The sequence below is a fragment of the Artibeus jamaicensis genome, unplaced genomic scaffold (assembly GCF_021234435.1).
Source record: "Artibeus jamaicensis isolate MK-2021 breed Jamaican fruit bat unplaced genomic scaffold, CSHL_Jam_final contig_332, whole genome shotgun sequence".
Lineage (NCBI taxonomy): Eukaryota > Metazoa > Chordata > Mammalia > Chiroptera > Phyllostomidae > Artibeus > Artibeus jamaicensis.
The window spans coordinates 2,134,710-2,154,785 of NW_026521788.1; positions in this window are offsets into that span (position 1 = coordinate 2,134,710).

Consider the following 20,076-nt stretch of genomic DNA (forward strand, 5'->3'; position numbering starts at 1 on the left):
CTGGTTCCCCTTGGTTCTATATAAATTTTTGAAGTGTTTGTTCTATGTCTGTGAAGTGTGTCATTGGTACTTTAATAGGTATTGCATTGAATCTGTAAATTGCTTTGGAAGCAACCTAGGTGCCTGTCAGTAAATGAGTGGATAAAAAAATTATGGTACATATACACAATGGAATTCTATGCGGCAGAAAGAAAGAAGGAGCTCCTACCCTTTGCAACAGCATGGATGGAACTGGAAAGCATTATGCTGAGTGAAATAAGCCAGGCAGTGAAAGACAAATACCATAGGATATCACCTTTAACAGGAAGCTAAACAACAAAACAAACAAGCAAGAAAAATAGGACCAAAGACACTGAAATAGAGAACAGGGGGACAGGGACCAGAGGGGAGAGGGGAGGGAATTTCAGGGGAAAAAGAGGAAGGATTTACAGGAACTAGTATAAAGGACACATGGACCACAACTAAGGGGGGTGGAAATGGGAGGGAGGTGGGGAGCACTGTGGGGGGGGGGGCTGGGATTGGACTAAAAGACAGAAAACTGTACCCGAACAATAAATAAAAAAATTAAAAAGAACTCTTTGAAAGGTGAAAACTGGTATTTTGGCCACGTGGGATTCTTTTTTTCCAGGCAGCCTCCATATAATTCTCTTTCCACACCCCTGAATAGATGGATTTCATTGCTACAGGTGGCTCCTGGCCTGCTGTCCCCCCCCACCTGTGTCCCTGCTCCCCCCCCCCATCTCCAGGCTGCTTCTGCTCTTCTGTAAGCCTCCAACACCCAGAAGGATTTTTTCCTAAGTCAATTTGGAGAGAAAGATAAGGCATGGAGACATAAAGTTAATAAAACTCTATTAATCTTCGGAAGGTGATGACTTGAACATCAAACATTGAAAGCCCATTAGTCCCAAAACCTGAGAAGTCCGCAGCTGTGTGGCCTGTCACTACCAGTAAGTAGAGACAAGGACTGAATCTTTAAGGACATTTTATTCAGATGGTCAGTGATCTGAGAAGATGGTGAGGTATATCACCTCAAAAATGGTCTTAACTCACATTTCCAGCTGACCTTTTTATAGGGAGAAGGAAGGGTAAGTAAGGGGTCTGGAAAAGAGGTGAGTTGGATAAGAGTTTCTTTGGCTGGCTTCTCTCACTTAGCATGTGCATTTAAGTTTCCTCCAAGTCTTTCCATGGCTTCAAAGCTCACAGCGTTTTAGGGCTGAACAATACTCCATTGTACGGCTGCGCTGCAGTTCATTTATCAGTCTGCCCACTGGAGGACCTCTCACTCATCCCCTGTTTTTGTTAATTATGAACAAAACTGTTGTAAACTTCCATGGGAGGGTGTTTGTGTGGACATGAGGGTCCTCTTTCTCCTTTTTTCTTTCTTTTTTTGTTTTTAAAAATTCTCTGTGATGTAAGTTTTCAACTCATTTGAGTAAACAGGAGCATGACGGCTGGGTCATAAGACTAAGTTATTGTTATTTTTTTAAGCAAGAGTGATATACATACAGCCTGTACATGTCAGGCTTCAAATATTTTGAAATATTTTATTAATTTTTGAGAGAGGGAAACATCAATTTGTTTTCCAGGTATTTATGCATTTGTTGGTTGACTGTATCGAGCCCCCAACCTTGGTTTATCAGGACAGTGCTCTAACCAGCTGAGCTCTTCAGCCAAGTGGCTGTACGTTCTGCCTCCTCACGCGCAACGAGTTCATTTGCTCTATGTCATTGTCAGAATTTGTGTTTGGATTTTGGGTTTTAGCCATTGTAATAGGTGAGGTGTGTGGTGATATCTGACTGCCTTCATTGCAGCTCCCTGACGCTGTATGATATACAGCATCTTTGGGCATGTGTACCTGCTATCTGTTACTTTTGATGAGAACTCTATTTAGCTCTCTTGCTCATTTTTTTTTATACCAGGCTTTTTTCTTATTGTGGAGTTTTACAAGTTACTTGCATATTTTGGAATCTAGTCCTTCATGGGTCTTATAGATATTTTCTCTGGCTTACTTTTCATTCTCTTAATAGTCTTTTGCAGAGCACTTGTTAATTTTAATGAAGTTCAACTTATCACTTTTTTCTGTCATGGACCATGCTTTTTATGATATAAATAAAAACTCACCTTGTAGCCTTGAAACTTGTATAATTTTATTAGCCAATGTTACCCCAATAAATTCCATAAAAATAAAAACTCCTTGCCAAACCCAAAGTCATCTAGATTTTCTTCCATGTTATCTTCTAGAAGTTTTGAGGTTTTGTGTTCCACATGTAGGTCTGTGACCCATTTTGAGTCAGTTTGGGTGAAAGGTTGGAAGGGCTGTGTCTAGGTTCACCTTCTCTGCATGTGGACGTCCAGTTGCTCCAGCACCGTTTGCTGACAGAACTGGCCTTTCTCCATCGTATCACCTTCCCTCCTTTGCCAAAGATCAGTGGACTGTACTGAGTGGGGCAAAAGTACGTTTATAGTTGTCTATGTGGAAAATAATACAATGATAAATAATAATATAAGAATAAACAGTTTTGGCTTCTGGACAAAATGGAGGCATAGGTAGACACACTGTGCCTCCTCACACAACCAAAAGAAGGATAACAATTTAAAAATAAAAAACAACCAGGACTGACAGAAAATCGAACTGTGTGGAAGTCTGACAATCAAGGCATTAAAGAAGACACATTCATCCAGACTGGTAGGAGGGGCAGAGATGGGCAGCCAGGCAGAGAGGACTCGCAGCAAAGTGGTGGCTGGTGGATCCAGCGAAGCAGTGGATTGTGGAGCGGGGTGGGCAAGGCTGCATCTGGTGGACCCAGCAAGGTGGCAGCTGGTGGCGTGGGCGGTCCCATATCAGCATGCAGATAAACCAGGAGGAAAGACTGGGGAGCAAGACAGACCACGCAACTCAGGGTCCCAGTGCGGGGAAACAAAGTCTCAAACCTCAGATTGAAAACACCTGTGGGGCCGAGGTACCAGCGGGAGAAACTCCCAGCCCCAGCATCATAGGAGAGTTCGTTGGAGAGACCCACAGGGTCCTAGAACGTACACAAAGCCACCCACACGGGAATCAGCACCAGAAGGGCCCACTTTGCTTGTGGGAAGTGGGGCAAGTGACTGAAATCTGGCAGAGAGCAGAGCCATTGTTCCCTCTTGGACCCCGCCCCCACATACAGCATCACTGCACAGCACTGGGGGTTGCCCCTCCCTGGTGAACACCTAAGGCTCTGCCCCTCATACATAACAGGCACGACCAGACCAAAAACTTATGGCTCAAACAGAAAAACAGATCAAAGCTCCAGAAAAAATATAACCAAGTGATGAAGAGGCAGACAACCTGTCAGATGCACAGTTCAAAACACTGGTGATCAGGATGCTCACAGAATTGGATGAATTTGGTTGCAAATTAGATGAAAAAAATGAAGGCTACACTAAGTGAAATGAAGCAAAATGCACAGGGGACAAATAGTGATGGGAAGGAAACTGGGACTCAAATCAATGGTGTAGACTAGAAAGAAGAAAGAAATCCAATCAGAAAAGAATGAAGAAACAAGAATTCAAAAGAAAAAAAAATGAGAGGCTTAGGAACCTCCAGGACATTTTGAAACATTCCAACATCCAAATTTTAGGGGTACCAGAAAGAGAAGAGGAAGAGCAACAAGTGGAAATGTTATTTGAACAAATAATAAAGGAGAACTACTTAATCTGGCAAAGGAAATAGACTTCCAGGAAGTCCAGGAAGCTCAGACAGTCCCAAAGAAGTTGGACCCAAGGAGGAACAAACCAAGGCACATCATAATTACATTACCCAGCATTAAAGATAAGGAGAGAATCTTAGAAGCAGCAAGAGAAAAGGAGACAGTTACCTACAAAGAAGTTCCCATCAGACTGTCAGCTGATTTCTCAAAAGAGACCTTACAGGCAGGAAGGGGCTGGAAAGAAGTATTCCAAGTCATGAAATCCAAAGACCTACATCCAAGATTGCTCTGTCCAGCAAAGCTTTCATTTAGAATGGAAGGGCAGATAAAGCGCTTCTCAGATAAGGTCAAGTTCAAGGAGTTCATCATTACTAAGCCCTTATTATATAAGATGTTAAAGGGATTTATCTAAGAAGGTAAAAAATATGAACAGTAAAACGACAGCAAACTCACAGTTATTAACTGGACCTAAAACAAAAACAAAAGCAAACTAAGCAAACAACTAGAACAGGAGCAGAACCACAGAAATAGAGATCACATGCAGAGTTATCAACAGGGGAGTGGGAGGGGAAGAGGGGGGGAAGGTACAGGGAATAAGAAGCATAACAAGTAGGTAGAAAGTAGAAAGTGGACAGGGGGAGGTTAAGAATAGTACAGGAAATGGAGAAGCCAAAGAACTTACATGTATAACCCATGGACATGAACTAAAGGGGGAGAATCTGGGTGGGAGGGGTCATGCAGGGCAGAGGGGAATAAAGGGGGGGGAAATGGGACAACTGTAACAGCATAATCAAAATATATTTTTAAAAAGTTTTGTGTACACTCACAACTGTGAACATACTTTTGCTCCAGCCTGTATTTCTGGGGGTCTGTTTCTGAGGACTGCAGTTTTTCCCATTGATATATTGATCTGTTCTTGACTTTTTTTTTTAAATTTTATTTAGTTATTTTTCAAGTACAGTTTTTTGTCTATTTTTCCCATCCCAGCCTCCCCCGCCCCTTGCTCCCCACCTCCCTCCCATTTCCACCCCCCTTAGTTCTTGTCCCTGTGTCCTTCCTATTTGTTCCTCCAAATCCCTCCCCCTTTTTCCCCTTAACTTCCCTTCCTTCTCCCCTCTGGTCACTATCCCCTTGTTCTCTATTTCAGTGTCTGGTTTTTTTTTTTCTGCTTGCTTGTTTGTTTTGTTGTTTAGCTTCCTGTTAAAGGTGAGAGCATATGGTATTTGTCCTTCAATGCACCTGGCCTATTTCACTCAGCATAATGCTTTCCAGTTCCATCCATGTTGTTGCAAATGGTAGTAGCTCCTTCTTTCCCTCTGCAGCATAGAATTCCATTGTGTATATGTACCACAATTTTTTGATCCATTCATTTACTGATGGGCACCTAGGTTGCTTCCAACTCTTGGCTATTGTAAATTGTGCTGCTATGAACATTGTGGTGCATAGGTTCTTTGATATTGATGTTTTAGGATTCTTAGGATATAATCCCAGCAGTGGAATTGCTGGGTCAAAAGGCAGGTCGATTTTTATTTTTCTGAGAAAAATCCATACTGTTTTCCATAATGGTTGTACCAGTCTGCACTCCCACCAACAGTGAACTAAGGTCCCCTTTTCCCCACAACCCCTCCAACATTTGTTGTTTGTTGCTTTGTTTATGATAGCCATCCTGACTGGTGTAAAGTGGTATCTCATTGTGGTTTTAATTTGCATCTCTCTGATAGCTAATGATATTGAGCATCTCTTCATGTGTCTCTGAATGTTCTGTATGTCCTCCTTGGAGAAGTGTTTGTTCAAGTCCTTTTCCCATTTTCTAATTGGGTTGGGTGTCTTCTTAGAGTGGAGTCGTGTAAGTTCTTTGTATATTTTAGAGATTAAACCTTTGTCTGAGGTATCATTGGCAAATATGTTTTCCCATACAGTTGGTTGTCTTGCTAATTTAATACTGTTTTCTTTAGCCATGCAGAAGCTTTTTATTTTGATGAGATCCCATTTGTTTATTCTTTCCTTTACATTCCTTACTCTAGGGGACATATCAGTAAAGAAGTTGCTGCGTGAAATATCTGAGATTTTCTTGCCAATGTTCTCCTCTAGGACTTTAATGGTGTTGTGACTTACATTTAAGTCTTTTATCCACCTTGAATTTATTTTGGTGTATGGTGTAAGTCTGTGCTCAAGTTTCATTTTTTTGCATGTAGCTGTCCAGTTCTCCCAACACCATTTGTTGAAGAGGCTATCTTTACTCCATTTTATGTTACTGCCCCCCTTTGTCGAATATTAATTGACTGTAGAGAGTTGGGTTGATTTCTGGGCTCTCTGCTCTGTTCCATTGGTCTATGTGCCTGTTTTTATGCCAGTACCAGGCTGTTTTGATTACAGTGGCCTTGTAATACAGTTTGATATCAGGTATTGTGATCCCCCCTACTTTGTTCTTCTTTCTCAAAATTGCAGCTGCTATTTGGGATCATTTATGGTTCCATATAAATTTTTGACGTGTTTTTTCTATGTCTGTGAAATATGCCATTGGTACTTTAATAGGTATTGCATTGAATCTGTATATTGCTTTGGGTAGTATGGACATTTTGATGATGTTAATTCTTCCAATCCATGAACAAGGTATATGTTTCCATTTGTTTGTGTCTTCCTTGATTTCGTTCTTCAGGGCTGTGTAGTTTTCTGCATACAGGTTTTTTACCTCCTTAGTTAGGTTTATTCCCAGATATTTTATTTTTCTTTTTGCTGTATCAAATGGGATTTTTCTCTTTATTTCTGCTTCTGCTGATTCACTGTTGGTATACAAAAATGCCTTTGATTTCTGGATATTGACTTTGTAACCAGCTGTTTTGCCAAACTCATTAATTAGTTTGAGCAGTTTTTGGGTAGAGTCTATAGGATTTTCCATGTACACTATCATGTCATCTGCAAACAGTGACAGTTTTGCTTCCTCCTTTCCTATTTGGATGCCTTTTATTTCCTTTTCTTGCCTGATCGCTGTGGCTAAAACTTCCAATACTATATTGAATAGAAGTGGTGAAAGTGGACAACCTTGTCTTGTTCCTGATCTTAGTGGAAAAGCTTTTAGTTTTTTCCCATTGAGTATGATATTGGCTGTAGGTCTCTCATATATGGCCTTTATTATTTTGAGAAATGCTCCCTGTATTCCCACTTTGCTGAGTGTTTTTTATCATAAATGGGTGTTGTACCTTATCGAAAGCTTTTTCCGCATCTATTGATATGATCATGTAATTTTTGTCTTTGCTTTTGTTTATGTGATGTATTACATTTCCTGAACCATCCTTGCATCCCTGGGATGAATCCTACTTGATCATGGTGTATGATCTTTTTGATATATTGTTGGATGCGATTTGCCAATATTTTGTTGAGGATTTTAGCATCTATGTTCATCAGCGATATTGGCCTGAAGTTTTCTTTCTTTGTTGTGTCTCTATCTGGTTTTGGAATTAGGATGATGCTGGCTTCATAAAAAGAATTTGGGAGTTTTCCATCCTTCTGGATTTTTTGAAATAGTCTGTGGAGAATAGTGGTTAGCTCTTCCTTAAATGCTTTGTAGAATTCTCCTGTGTTCTTGACTTTTTTTAAAAAAAGATTTTATTTATGTTTAGAGAGGAGAAGGGAGGGAGGAAGAGAGGGAGAGAAACATCAATATGTGAGAGAAACATCACAGATCGGCTTGCACGCCCCCAACTGGGGACCTGGCCCCACAACCCCGGCCCGTGACCTGACGGGGAATCGAACCAGCAGCCGTTCTGTTTACAGGCTGGCACTCAGTCCACTGAGGCACACCACCAGGGCTGTTTGTTCTTTCATCAGTACCACACCATCTCGATTATTGTGGCTTTATATTTTCTTGAGTCAGGTAGTCAGGTAACAATTTTTTTAATTTACTTATTTTTAGAGAGAGGGGAAGGGAGGGAGAAAGAGGGAGAGAAACACTGATGTGTGGTTGTCCCTCGTGTGCCCCCTAGTGGGGACCTGGCCACAACACAGGCACGTGCCCTCACTGGGAACCGAACAGGTGACCCTTTGGTTCACAGGCCTGCACTCAATCCACTGAGCCACACCAGCCAGGGCCACAATTTTGTTCTTCTTCGCTATTGTCTATTTATCATATTGGAGGTTTTAAAATTTTATATACAAACTTTAGAATCAATTTGTCACTATCTACAAAATGACTGGGATTTACATTGCATGGAATCTCAGGTTGGCAAGAACTGACATCTTAATATTGAGTATTTTTACCCATGAATATGAAATATCTCTCCACTTCTTTGGCTTTTTATTAGAATTTGGAGTTTTGCTCATGTAGACCTTGCACAAACTTAGGCAGGCCTGCTCTATCTCCCGGTCTTGGCACAATGGCCTAATGCAGCAGCTGGCCTGTGGCACCTGGGGGTGCAGTCGCCGTGGTCGGCTGGGCTGGGTGCTCCTGCGGTGCCCCCGTGTGGACTGTGTGCCCTTCTGCTGTGCCTAAGCCTTGATTGCTGCTGGCATGTCTGTGGGAGGGCCGACTCTCAGGGCGGGTGGCTGGGACTGCAGCAGGTGAGTGTTGTACAGGGCCAATGTCATGCAGCGGGAGTCACTGCAGCAGACTTCCACTGTCAGCCAAGTCCACCCCCCAGTGTGTAACGTTTGTGGAGCTGGTTGGTGGTGCTCTGGTGTGGTCGGAAGCTGGCAACTAGGTGTGCTGGTTCTGAGGCCTCCTGGGAAGGGCTCGGGTACGGGCCAGGGTCTGCTTCTGCCTGTGCCAGGCTTGGAGCCATCTTGTCAGAGCTACAAAGCGATCTGTGATTCGCTGCCACTTGCGCTTGGCTTGGAGGTGCTTGGGGAAGGCTAAGTTGTCAATGGAGGTCAGCTGTCACGAGTGACAGGCTTGTGGCCACCTGATGGGAGTTCCAGGGCAAGCTGAGACTGGCCGCCACTTGTGCCTCTCTTAGGGCACGCCAAGGCCACCACTGCTTGGTTGGAGTTTGTGCAGCTTTGAGAGATTTTTAGGAAAGTCCGCATGAGGAGCGGAGGAAGGCCGCCTGTGTTGAGCAGCGGAAAGGGGCAGGGGATGTTGAGTGAGGCGGGGTGAAAGGTGTGTGCCAGGTTAATGGAGAGCACACGCTGGGCTCCCACCTGCACCTGCTGGCTGGGTGGGACAAGAGTGCAACAGAGTAACAGTGGCACCTGCTGGGGCTTCTGTCCTTGGAGAGAACTGCCCCTACCCCTGGCCCTCCAGCCCTCAACCAGAAGCTAGTTAGTCAATCTGGTTCCTTCCCATTATGTCCCTGGCACTTTCTGAGCTGCTGCCCTTGTGCTGGATGGAGCTTAGAGCAAGTGAGTGTGTGAGCAAGAGAATCTGCGAGCAGGCCCCTCGAGAAGGGCGTGTGGTCTCCGCAAGGCCTCCGTCTCACTCAGACACAATCCCCGCTGCTCTCCAAAGGCCGGTGTTCTGGGGCCTCCTCTCCCGGACACTGGAGCCCCAGGCCGGGGAGCCTGGTGTGGGGCTGGGGCCCCTCGCTTCCCAAGGGGAGGCCTCCACAGCTGAGGCGTTCAGTCTGATTCCGAATTGCATGCCGTGTGTGTGACCTTCCCGCCCCCTGCCCGCCGCCCTTCCTACCAGTTCCAGTGTGGCTGCGTTTTGTGTCCTGAGTTATTGGACTTCTGTTCAGCTAGAGTTCAGGTAGTTCTCAGTGATGGTTGTTGTTCAGTTGCAATTCTGATGTGGTTGTGGGAGGAGGAGAGCACAGCATTTACCTGCTTGGCCATCTTGACTGGAAGTCACTTCTAAGTCCACTTTCAAATCACAATATACCACATTTAGTGGGTAGAGCAGATGCCTTATGATAGAGAATTTTCAATTCCTCTGTCCTCTCTTATAACATGGCTGCCATTTTACTTTCATATATATTATAATCAGCAAATACATTGTTGCTATTATTTTAATGATTTATGTATTTGATCAATTAAGAATGAAGTGAAAGGTTTTACTTTACCATGATTTATTCCTTTTCATCGTCTTCCTCTCCGTGTGGGTCTGAGTTCTGACCTATCGTCTCCTCCTGAGTTTCCTTCGTGACTTCACGTGAGGCCGGTGTGCTGCTGACAAACGCCCTCAGTTTTTGCCCAAGAAAGTCATTATTTGTCCTTTACGTTGGAATGACTTTGCTTGAAACAGACTTGTAGGCCGGTGGACTTTCCCTTTCACCACTTTGAATACTTCACGCCACCGTTTTCTTGTTTTGTGAAGAGAAGGCTGATACAATTTTTATCTTTGTTGTTGCCTGTAGCACCTTAATGTTATTTAAAATTTTCAATTTCATAATCTTTGCCATATGTAAGCCTGGTAGTGATGCTTGCTCTGTCTCTTCAGATTGTCTCGTCTTAGCTCGTTTAGTAATTTTTTCAAAAAAGATTTTATTTTTAGAAGGGAGTGAGAGAGGGAAACATCGGTCAGTTGCCTCTTGCAGGCCCCCAGCTGGGGACCTGGCCCGGAACCCAGGCCTGTGCCCCGACTGGGAATCGAACCTGTGACCTTTTGTTTCGCAGGCTGGCACTCAACCCACAGAGCCAGACGGGCCAGGTGTAGTTTTTCGCTGGAAGGTGGACACGGGGAACCAGTAACCGAGGTGGCGAACAGGCCCCAGTGGGAGGTCCTGTGATCTGGCTGTGAGCGAGGCCCAGCACGGTGCTGCCGCGTCTGTCAGGGGCTTCCTTCCCTCTAGTGCCCTTTTTTTGTCTCCTCTTTTCTTTGGGTTTCTCTAGAAACTCTCATTTAAAAAACGGATTTATTGAGAGATAATTCACGTACCCTACAAGTCACCCATTTTAAGGGTATGTACAATTTTAACATATTCACAGATATATACAAGTATCATCAATCCACTTTAGAACACTTTTATTCCTTCACCACGAAATCTGTACCCTGTACCTATCGCCAACCCCATACCCCACTCCCAGACTTAAGCGACCACCAATTCTGTGTCTGTAGATTTCCCTGTTCCAGATGTCTCACGTGAACAGATTCATACACTGTGTGGCCTTCCGTGACTGCGTTCACTTAGCATAATGTTTTCAAGGTTCATCCGTGCTGTAGCGTGTATCAGTACCTTATTCACTGTCATGGCCAACTAATACCCCACTGTGTAGCCATACTGTAGCCCCCATTTCTCCGTGGGCACACGTATGCCAAGGCACCCAGTGGATGCCGGACACGGTGGAGAGTATCGAACTCTCTATATACGAGTATATACACTATGTTTTCTTCCTGTACATACATACATATCTACAACAAAGTTAAACTTACAAATTAGGCACAGTAAGAGATTAACAATAGGACAATTACAGTATGTTATGTGAATGGCTTTGGGGCCATTGTTCAGTAACATAAAGGTTACTCGAACAGAAGCACCAGGATACCCAGTCGATATTCTATAAAATGGCTACAGAGACTGAGGGGTGGGCAGCGGGCACAGCATAAGGAAGGACTCACGTCCCGGTGGGACAGAGTGAGATTTCATCACACACCCAGATGGCATACAGTTGAAAACAGCAATCGTTTATTTCTACGGTTCTCCATTTAGTATTTTCAGACTGTGGGTAACAAGCTGTAGGTACGGGGGACTATGTAGCATGTTTTGTTTGTCCATTCATCAGTTAATGAGCATTTGGGTTGCTTGCATTCTTTGATAATATGAATAATGCTGCTGTAAACATTTGTGTACAAGTTTTTATGGGGGCGTGTTTTCATCATGCTCCGTTAATACCTGGGAATGGGCCTGGTGGCCGTACCACTGTGCATCCCGAACAGCAGTGGAGGAGCACGCCGGGTGCTCTGCACCTTTGTCTGCAGTTTGTAAAACGTGGGCTCATTCTTACTGGTATGTGACGGCAGTGACACACTCCTACGAAACCACTGTGAAAGAGTTTAACTTCCTTTCGTTTGCCTATTAGCCTTTCGTATCAGTATATCCTCTTTGGTGATGTACCTGTTTAAATCTTTTGCTTGTTTTTAAATTGAGTTGTTTACTTAATGAGTTTTGGGAGTTTCACTTCATATACTCGATAAAGGGCTTTTATCAGATGTGTGACTTAGAAATATTTTCTCTCCATTTGTGGCTCTTCTTTCTAATGTAACTTTCAAATACTGAAGTTTTTAATTTTTGTTATGGATCATACATTCTTTTTTTTTAATTTAATTAAATTTTTTTAAATTTTTATTTTTTAATTGATTATGCTGTTACAGTTGTTCTATTCCCCCCTTCATTCCCCTCCACCCTACCCCCCATCCCCACCATTACCCCCCTTTAGTTTATGACCATGTGTCTCCAGTCCTTTAGATTCTATATTTCCCATGCTATTCTTGCCCCCCCCATCTATTTTCTTTCTACTGTCTATGCTACTTATTTTCTGTACCTTCTCCCCCCATCTCCTCCTCCCACTCCCCTGTTGCTAACCCTCCTTGAGATCTTCATTTCTATGTTTCCACTCCTGATCTAGCTGTCCTTTTAGTTTGCTTTCGTTTTAGGTGTGGTTGTTAATAACTGTGAGTTTGTTGTCCTTTCACTGTTCATGTTTCTTTAACTTCTTTTTCTTAGATAAGTCCCCTTAGCATTTCATATAATAAGGGCTTGGTGATGATGAACTCCTTGAATTTGATCTTATCTGAGAAGCACCTTATCTGTCCCTCCATTCTAAATGAAAGTTTTGCTGGATAGAGCAATCTTGGTTGTAGGTCTTTGGATTTCATGACTTGGAATACCTCTTTCCAGCCCCTTCTTGCCTGGAAGGTCTCTTTTGAGAAATCTGCTGACAGTCTGATGGGGACTCCTTTTGTAGGTGACTGTCCCCTTAGCTCTTGCTGCTTCTAGGATTCTCTCCTTCATTTTAATCTTGGCTAATGTAATGATGATGTACCTTGGTGTGTTCCTTCTTGGGTCCAACTTCTTTGGGACTCTCTGAGCTTCCTGGATTTCCTGGAAGTCTATTTCCTTTGCCAAATTGGGGAAATTTTCCTTTATTATTTGTGCAAATAAGTTTTCCACTGGTGGCTGTGCCTTTCCCCCTCCTGGTACCCCTATAATTCGGATATTGGAGCGTTTAAAGATGTCCTGGAGGTTCCTAAGACTCTCCTCATTTCTTTGAATTCTTGCTTCTTCACTCTTTTCTGTTTGGCCATTATTTGCTTTCTTCTGGTCCACTCCATTAATTTGAGTCCCAGTTTCCTTTTCATCGCTATTGGTTTCCTGTGCAATTCCATTCATTTCAATTAGTTTCGCCTTCATATGTATATCTAATTTGTGGCTATAATCAACCAGTTCTGTGAGGATCCTGATGACCAGTGTTTTAAACTGTGTGTCTGAGAGTTTTGCTATTTCTTCATCGCTTAGGTCTATGGGCTCAGGGATTTTGAGAATTTGCGACATTTTTGGTCTGTTCTGGCCCTTTAAGTGTGAGAAGCGGCGCCTTGGACTCCCAGGTCGCTGGGTTGTGAGGCTGTATGTGGGGGCGTGGTCAGAGCGGGGAAATGGCGGCGCCCTCTACTGCCGCTTGCCACGGGGACGCCGGCCCCGGTCCAACCGCCCACTCCCTCGCCTGTCTGCTTGCGCACAAATAGGCGACCCCAGTCAACACGCAGCACCGCTTCCCCCGCTGTCTCCTCCGAGGTTGCTCGCCTGGTCACTCGCTCGGTCGCTCACTAGGTCCAACCCTGCGCCTGGATTCCGCGCCTGAGCCCGTCTGACCGAGTCCTCCTGTGCAATCCTGCTCCACCAGCCACTGGTTTCGCCCCTTACCGGTCAGGCTGCAGAATTTGTTGTTAACGGACTTCCGAAAAGTTCAATTTTCCGTGTTCTGGCTGTGTTTTGTGTTGCTAATATTTAGTTGTCCCTAAACTTGGTTGTGTGAGAAGGCACGGCACATCCACCTATACCTCCATCTTGGCGGAAGTCCTCTGGATCATACATTCTTTTTGTATCATATGTAAGAAATCTTTGCCCAACCTAACATCTAAAATTTTTTGTTTTCTTCTACAAGTTATACAGGTTTAGGTTTATCATGTATGCTCATGATTTACTTTGAGTTAAATTTTGTGTAAGTTTGGAGATTTTATAATTTTTTTTAGCCTGTGGACCCCCACTTTTTGAACAGGTTTCCCTTCTACACTGAACTGCCTCCCCAGCTTCACAGAACATCACATGCCCGGGTGAGTACCAGCGTGTCTGCAGGCGGTTGGTTCTGTCCCACTGAGCTGGGTCCAGGCCAGCCTTCCATTCTCCTGATTATGTTTGTGATGAGCTTTAACATCTGGCAGTGAGTCTTCAACGATTCCTTCTTCATAGTTGATTTTCATTACTGATTCCCACATTACTGATTCTTTTGCCTTCCCACATAAATTTTAGAATCAGTTTGTCAATTTCTATGAAATATCCTTCTGGAATTTGATTCAAATTGCTTTGTGTCTTCAAATCAGTTTAAAGAGAACTGAAGTCTTAGCAATATTGTTTTCAATCCATGAACATGGTGAATCTCTTCATTTTTAAATGTCATGTTGGTTTCTTTCATAAGTATGTTATAGTTTTCAGCACAGACCTTTTACATAGTTTATAAGACATACCTAACACTATTTTATGTGTTTTGTTACTGTTATATAAAATTTTAAATTTCTATTTTTTTATTACTTATACATAACAGAAAAAAATTTTTTTTGGTAATTGACCTTGTGTCCTGTGAAACTGCTTAACTCAATTCTAATATTGTTGTAGATTCTTTGGAATTTTCTACAAAGACAATCACTGTAACTAGAAACAGTTTTAATTCTTCTTTCCGAAGATGTATGCTTTCCTGTCGTGGCTTCACTGCAGTGGGAAGGACTCAGGTGTGTGTTTGATTCATCTCGACACCACCACTACCTCTGAATAGGAGTGGAGAACAAGGACACTACATGTCTTTAATTTCTTGAAATTTGCCGGGATTTGCATTACAGCTCAGCATATGGTTGGTTTGGGTTAGCGTTCCACGTAAGCTTCCAGAGACCGTATTTTTCAGTTGTTGAGTATATCTATATACACGTCAATTAAGTCATACGTATTAATTGTATTGTTAAAATCATCCATGTCCTGTTTTTCTTTTTCTGGTCTGGTTGTTCCAGTGAAAAGAGGCATGATAAAGTGTCACTGTCACCTTGGACTTGGCCATTTCATTTTTGTAGTTTTGTCCACTTTTGCTTTGAGGTATATCTCAATTTGGAGCCGTTGTATTTACTTCCTGGCTAATTGAATGGATTATGAAATACCACTCTTTAAAAAGAATCTTCACCCAAGGACATGCTTTTTGATTTTAGAGAGGGGAAAGAGGGGTCCTGGGAGAGAGCGGTGTGAGAAACAGTGATCAGCTGCCTCTCGCACGCAATCCCACCTGTGTCCTGAACCTACACCCTAGGCATGTGCCCTGACTGGGAATTGAACCCATGACTTTTCAGTTTACAGAATTATGCGTCGGCCAACTGAGCCACTGCAACCGAGCTGAGATGCCACTATTGCAAGTAATACGTTTGCCTTGAATGCTTTTTCTGAAGTTAATGTACGTGTATCAGCTGTTGGCTTCAGTGTCCTCCTCCTGCCTGGTTCCTGACTTCTCCCCTTGTGCTTGGCAAAGCAGGAAATGACCAATGAATGTTGTGCGTGTGACTGTCACTTAATTTTCTTTTTTTCAAATGTGAAATAACCGTGTATTTTGTTTGTATATCCCTAAACAGTGTTTTGATTTTGCCTGGTTTTAGTCTTTATAAATGGACTCAAACTATATATTTTATTTTTGACACATCCTTGATTTTGAGATTTATCTGTTTTATTACTCAGTGATTTTTCACTGCTGTATAGTAAGTTATTTCATTATCAAAATAAACCCTTGGGAGATCTTCTTCAGTCCTACACCTTGTAACAGTACCTTTTAAATTTATAGCCCTGGCCATGACCTTTCCTTTGAGGTCTAGACTCCTAACAGTCACCTCTCTACTCAACATCTCTACTTCAGTATATATTGGGAATCTCAAATTTAAAAGCTAATTCTTGGTTTTCCATCTTCCCTGCCAAATCTGCTCCCCTTTCAGTCTTCTGCATCTCCTCCCCATGACACCATTCACCCAGCTGTGCCAGAACCAAGGTGGAAACACATTTTGTTTTACGCTGAGGTGCAAGCAGGACAGACTGACTCGACTGGGGCCAATATGCTGCGATCTGACCAGAGACAGTCACAGAAACGCACAGGCACCAGAGCCCGCAGGACTGGCAGGCCATGGTGAAGAGGGCAGGGTCAGCCTGACTGTGATGGGAAGCCACTGAAGGGTTCGGCAGGCAGAGGACCAGGCAGAATCCAGGAGTCCAGGAGTGCTAAGACGGTGATGGGTCCTACAGCTTTAGCAGTGGAGATGGGGGAAAATTTGGAAGATGTTTGGGAGCTGGAGAAGGCAGAACTTGCTGGTGGATTATATGCAGGGTGTGCAGGTACCTCAAAGGTGACTTCCTGTCTCTTCTCCCACAGGCCCCCTTTCTCTTCCGGACCTCCTGTGAAGTATGTATTAGATGCTGTCATTCCAGCTCCCGTGATTTTTGCTGATTTCCTATTTTCCATCAATTCGCTTCTGTATCCCTTTGTAGGTGATTCTATAAGATCGTTTTCTCCACTCACAAATTCTCTTCAGCTATATCTAACCTGTATTGATAACTAGCAAGTTTTCAATTCTAGTACCTTGCATTTACTATGTTCTCCAAATTTGTCTATTTTTTGTTTTCCTTATTTTTATATCTAAATAATTTTATGGTCCTTCAGATTTGTAGTCCTTTACAATTATCCACTTATTTATGCATTCGCTAGTTGATTCTTGCACATGCCCTGACTGGAGACGGAACCCACAATCTTGGTGTGTTGGGGTGATGCTCTAACCAACTGAACTACCCAGCCAGAGCCTCTATTTGCAGTTTTTTTTTAAATTACTTACTTATTTTTATTGATTATGCCATTACAGTTGTTCTCTTCCCCCTTCATTCCCCTCCACCCTACCCCCCATCCCCACCTTTAGTTTATGACCATGTGTCTCAACTTCTTTAGGTTCTGTATTTCCCATACTATTCTTGCCCCCCCATCTGTTTTCTATCTACTGTCTATGCTACTTATTTTCTGTACCTTCTCCCCCCTTCTCCTCCTCCCACTCCCCTGTTGCTAACCCTCCTTGAGATCTTCATTTCTATGTTTCCACTCCTGATCTAGCTGTCCTTTTAGTTTGCTTTTGTTTTAGGTGTGGTTGTTAATAACTGTGAGTTTGCTGTCCTTTCACTGTTCATGTTTTTTTTTAACTTGTTTTTCTTAGATAAGTCCCCTTAGCATTTCATATAATAAGGGCTTGGTGATGATGAACTCCTTGAATTTGATCTTATCTGAGAAGCGCTTTATCTGTCCTTCCATTCTAAATGAAAGTTTTGCTGGATAGAGCATTCTTGGTTGTAGGTCTTTGGATTTCATGATTTGGAATACTTCTTTCCAGCCCCTTCTTGCCTGGAAGGTCTCTTTTGAGAAATCAGCTGATAGTCTGATGGGGACTCCTTTGTAGGTGACTGTCCCCTTAGCTCTTGCTGCTTGTAGGATTCTCTCCTTCATTTTAATCTTGGCTAATGTAATTCTGATGTGCTTTGGTGTGTTTCTTCTTGGGTCCAACTTCTTTGGGACTCTGAGCTTCCTGGATTTCCTGGAAGTCTATTTCCTTTGCCAGATTGGGGAAATTCTCCTTTATTATTTGTTCAAATAAGTTTTCCACTGGTGGCTGTTCCTTTCCCCCTTCTGGTACCCCTATAATTCGGATGTTGGAATGTTTAAAGACGTCCTGGAGGTTCCTAAGACTCTCCTCATTTCTTTGAATTCTTGCTTCTTGACTCTTTTCTGTTTGGCCATTATTTGCTTTCTTCTGGTCCACTCCATTGATTTGAGTCCCAGTTTCCTTTTCATCGCTATTGGTTTCCTGTGCAATTCCATTCATTTCAATTAGTTTCGCCTTCATATGTATATCTAATTTGTGGCTATAATCAACCAGTTCTGTGAGGATCCTGATCACCAGTGTTTTAAACTGTGTGTCTGAGAGTTTTGCTATTTCTTCATTGCTTAGATTTATAGGCTCTGGGGCTTTGAGATCTTTTTGAGCCATTTTTGTTCTGTTCACGCCCCTTAAGTACCAGGAGCAGAGCCTTGGACTCCCAGGTCGCTAGGTTGTGACGCTGTATGTGGGGGCGTGGTCAGAGCAGGGAAATGGCGGCCCCCTCTGCTGTTTCTTGCTGCTGGGTGAGGAGCAGAGCCTCAGGTGGTTCACCAGGGCAGGGCCACTTAGGTCGCTGGGTTATGACGCTGTATGTGGAGGCGGGATCGGAGCAGGGAAATGGCGGCGCCCTCTGCTGCCTCTCGCCACTGGGGCCTGCTGGGTCCCATCCCATCGCCCACTCCCTTGCTTGTCTGTCTACGCATGGATGCGAGACCACAGTCAACTCGCAGCCCTGCTCCCTTGCTGTTTCCCCGTGGTCGCTCGCTGAGTTGCCCACCAGGTCCAACCCTGCGCCTGGATTCCGCGCGCCTGAGTCTGTCTGACCGAGTTTTCCTGTGCAACCCTGCTCCTCCGGCTGCTGGTTTCGCCCCTCTTACCGGTCAGGCTGAAGAATTTGTTATGAGACTTCTGAAAAGTTCAATTTTCTGTGTTCTGGCTGTGTTTTCTGTTGCTAATATTTAGTTGTCTCTAAACTTGGTTGTGTGAGGAAGCACAGCATCTCCACCTGTGCCTCCTTCTTGGCGGAAGTTGTGCCTATTTGCAGTTCTTAAAGAACCAGTTCTCCTGTTTGCATCTGCTGACTTTTCCTCCAGAAAGTAGTTCTGTGCCTCCTGGAGACCGTGTGTGTGTGTAAGTGACTATAAATTTGATCCTAGAATCTTTCCCCCTACTGAATCCTGTCAAAACCTATCTAAAACTCTCCTATAGGGCGGTTTTGTATTTGCTAGGGTCCCAGAGTTGATTCTATTTTCTTGATTTGTGGTTCCTACAGTATGCACTTAGCATATACCCAGATCTGGGATTCTGATTTCTCATGGAGAACTTTGTTTCTGAGCCAGTCTTGTTTGGAGGGGGTTAAGTTACAGCTCCATTTCTGTCCCTCCTGTATGCATAAAACCAAGTCTTCATTCCCTACACAGATACTAGGATCTCAGTTCTATATCCTTCAACAGAACTTCACTGGCTTGAGGGAATTTACCAGAGACTAGGAATCCTTTCTTGAAGCAGGAGGCAATTTTTGTCTCCTTAGAGATGATGGCTGGCACTGACTTGTGTCAGTAGTAAACATTTTCTATTAATTGACATAGACATAACTTGGTTTTGATTTATAGTTTTACACTGAATAGTCTGGCACTTAACACTTTCCTGTGATCAATTTCACTTGATAGCCCACTGATACCAGCATATATTCTAGGAAATTGAGGTCTTTCTTTAAGTAGGGAGAGGACCGTATTGGGATTCTTTGGAATGGGTATGTGATGGAATGCTTACTACTTTTTTGTAATTTCTATTCTCTTAGAGGCAGAACTGGGGGTACTGTAAGTGGTCATGTTCTCAAACAGCTTCACTGAAGTATTTACTTGTGAATAAACTTATATAACCATCAGAAAGGAATAAGGTTATATACTATACTAGGTCAATCAGTCCAATATCAGAGACTTTCACCCTTGTTATAATAAGCTCCTGTTGAAAGGCTAGAATCTTTTTGAGAAATGTTTGTGGATATATTCACATAGCAAAAGTATACACAGAACTCTAAATTTTAATATTTCTTTAGTCCTAAAAACTTAGTGTTTCTTATAGGAAAATCATAACGACAGCTGATAATCTCTGAACATATACTTATTTTTAGCTGAAATTTTCTGAAATAAAGGCGGAGACCAGTACAGTGGATATCCATGAACCCTAACCCAGATTAAAATGTTGACATGCTCTCATACTTGTTTTGTTTCCCACATGCACACATTCGTCATTACCACATCCACAAAATTAACGGCTGTGTTTCATGTCGCTCACTACTCAGTCCAGTTCTCCCCATGCAGGCATTATTCTTAGGCAGCACTACTATTACTCTGTCTTACCTGACTTCTAGCCATCTTTCCAATTTGGAAACAACTAACTTTTATGGTGTGAATTCTCTTCCTACTTCTTTGATGATACATTGCTCCCTACACATTCTTAGGAAATATCAATTACTCTGAGCTATGTTATATAGCTGGCTTATGGAAATAAAATATAGTTAACTTTTAGTTAACTTAAAAAATTAAAGTCAAGTCCTGGTTGAGTGATCAGTTGATTGAAGTG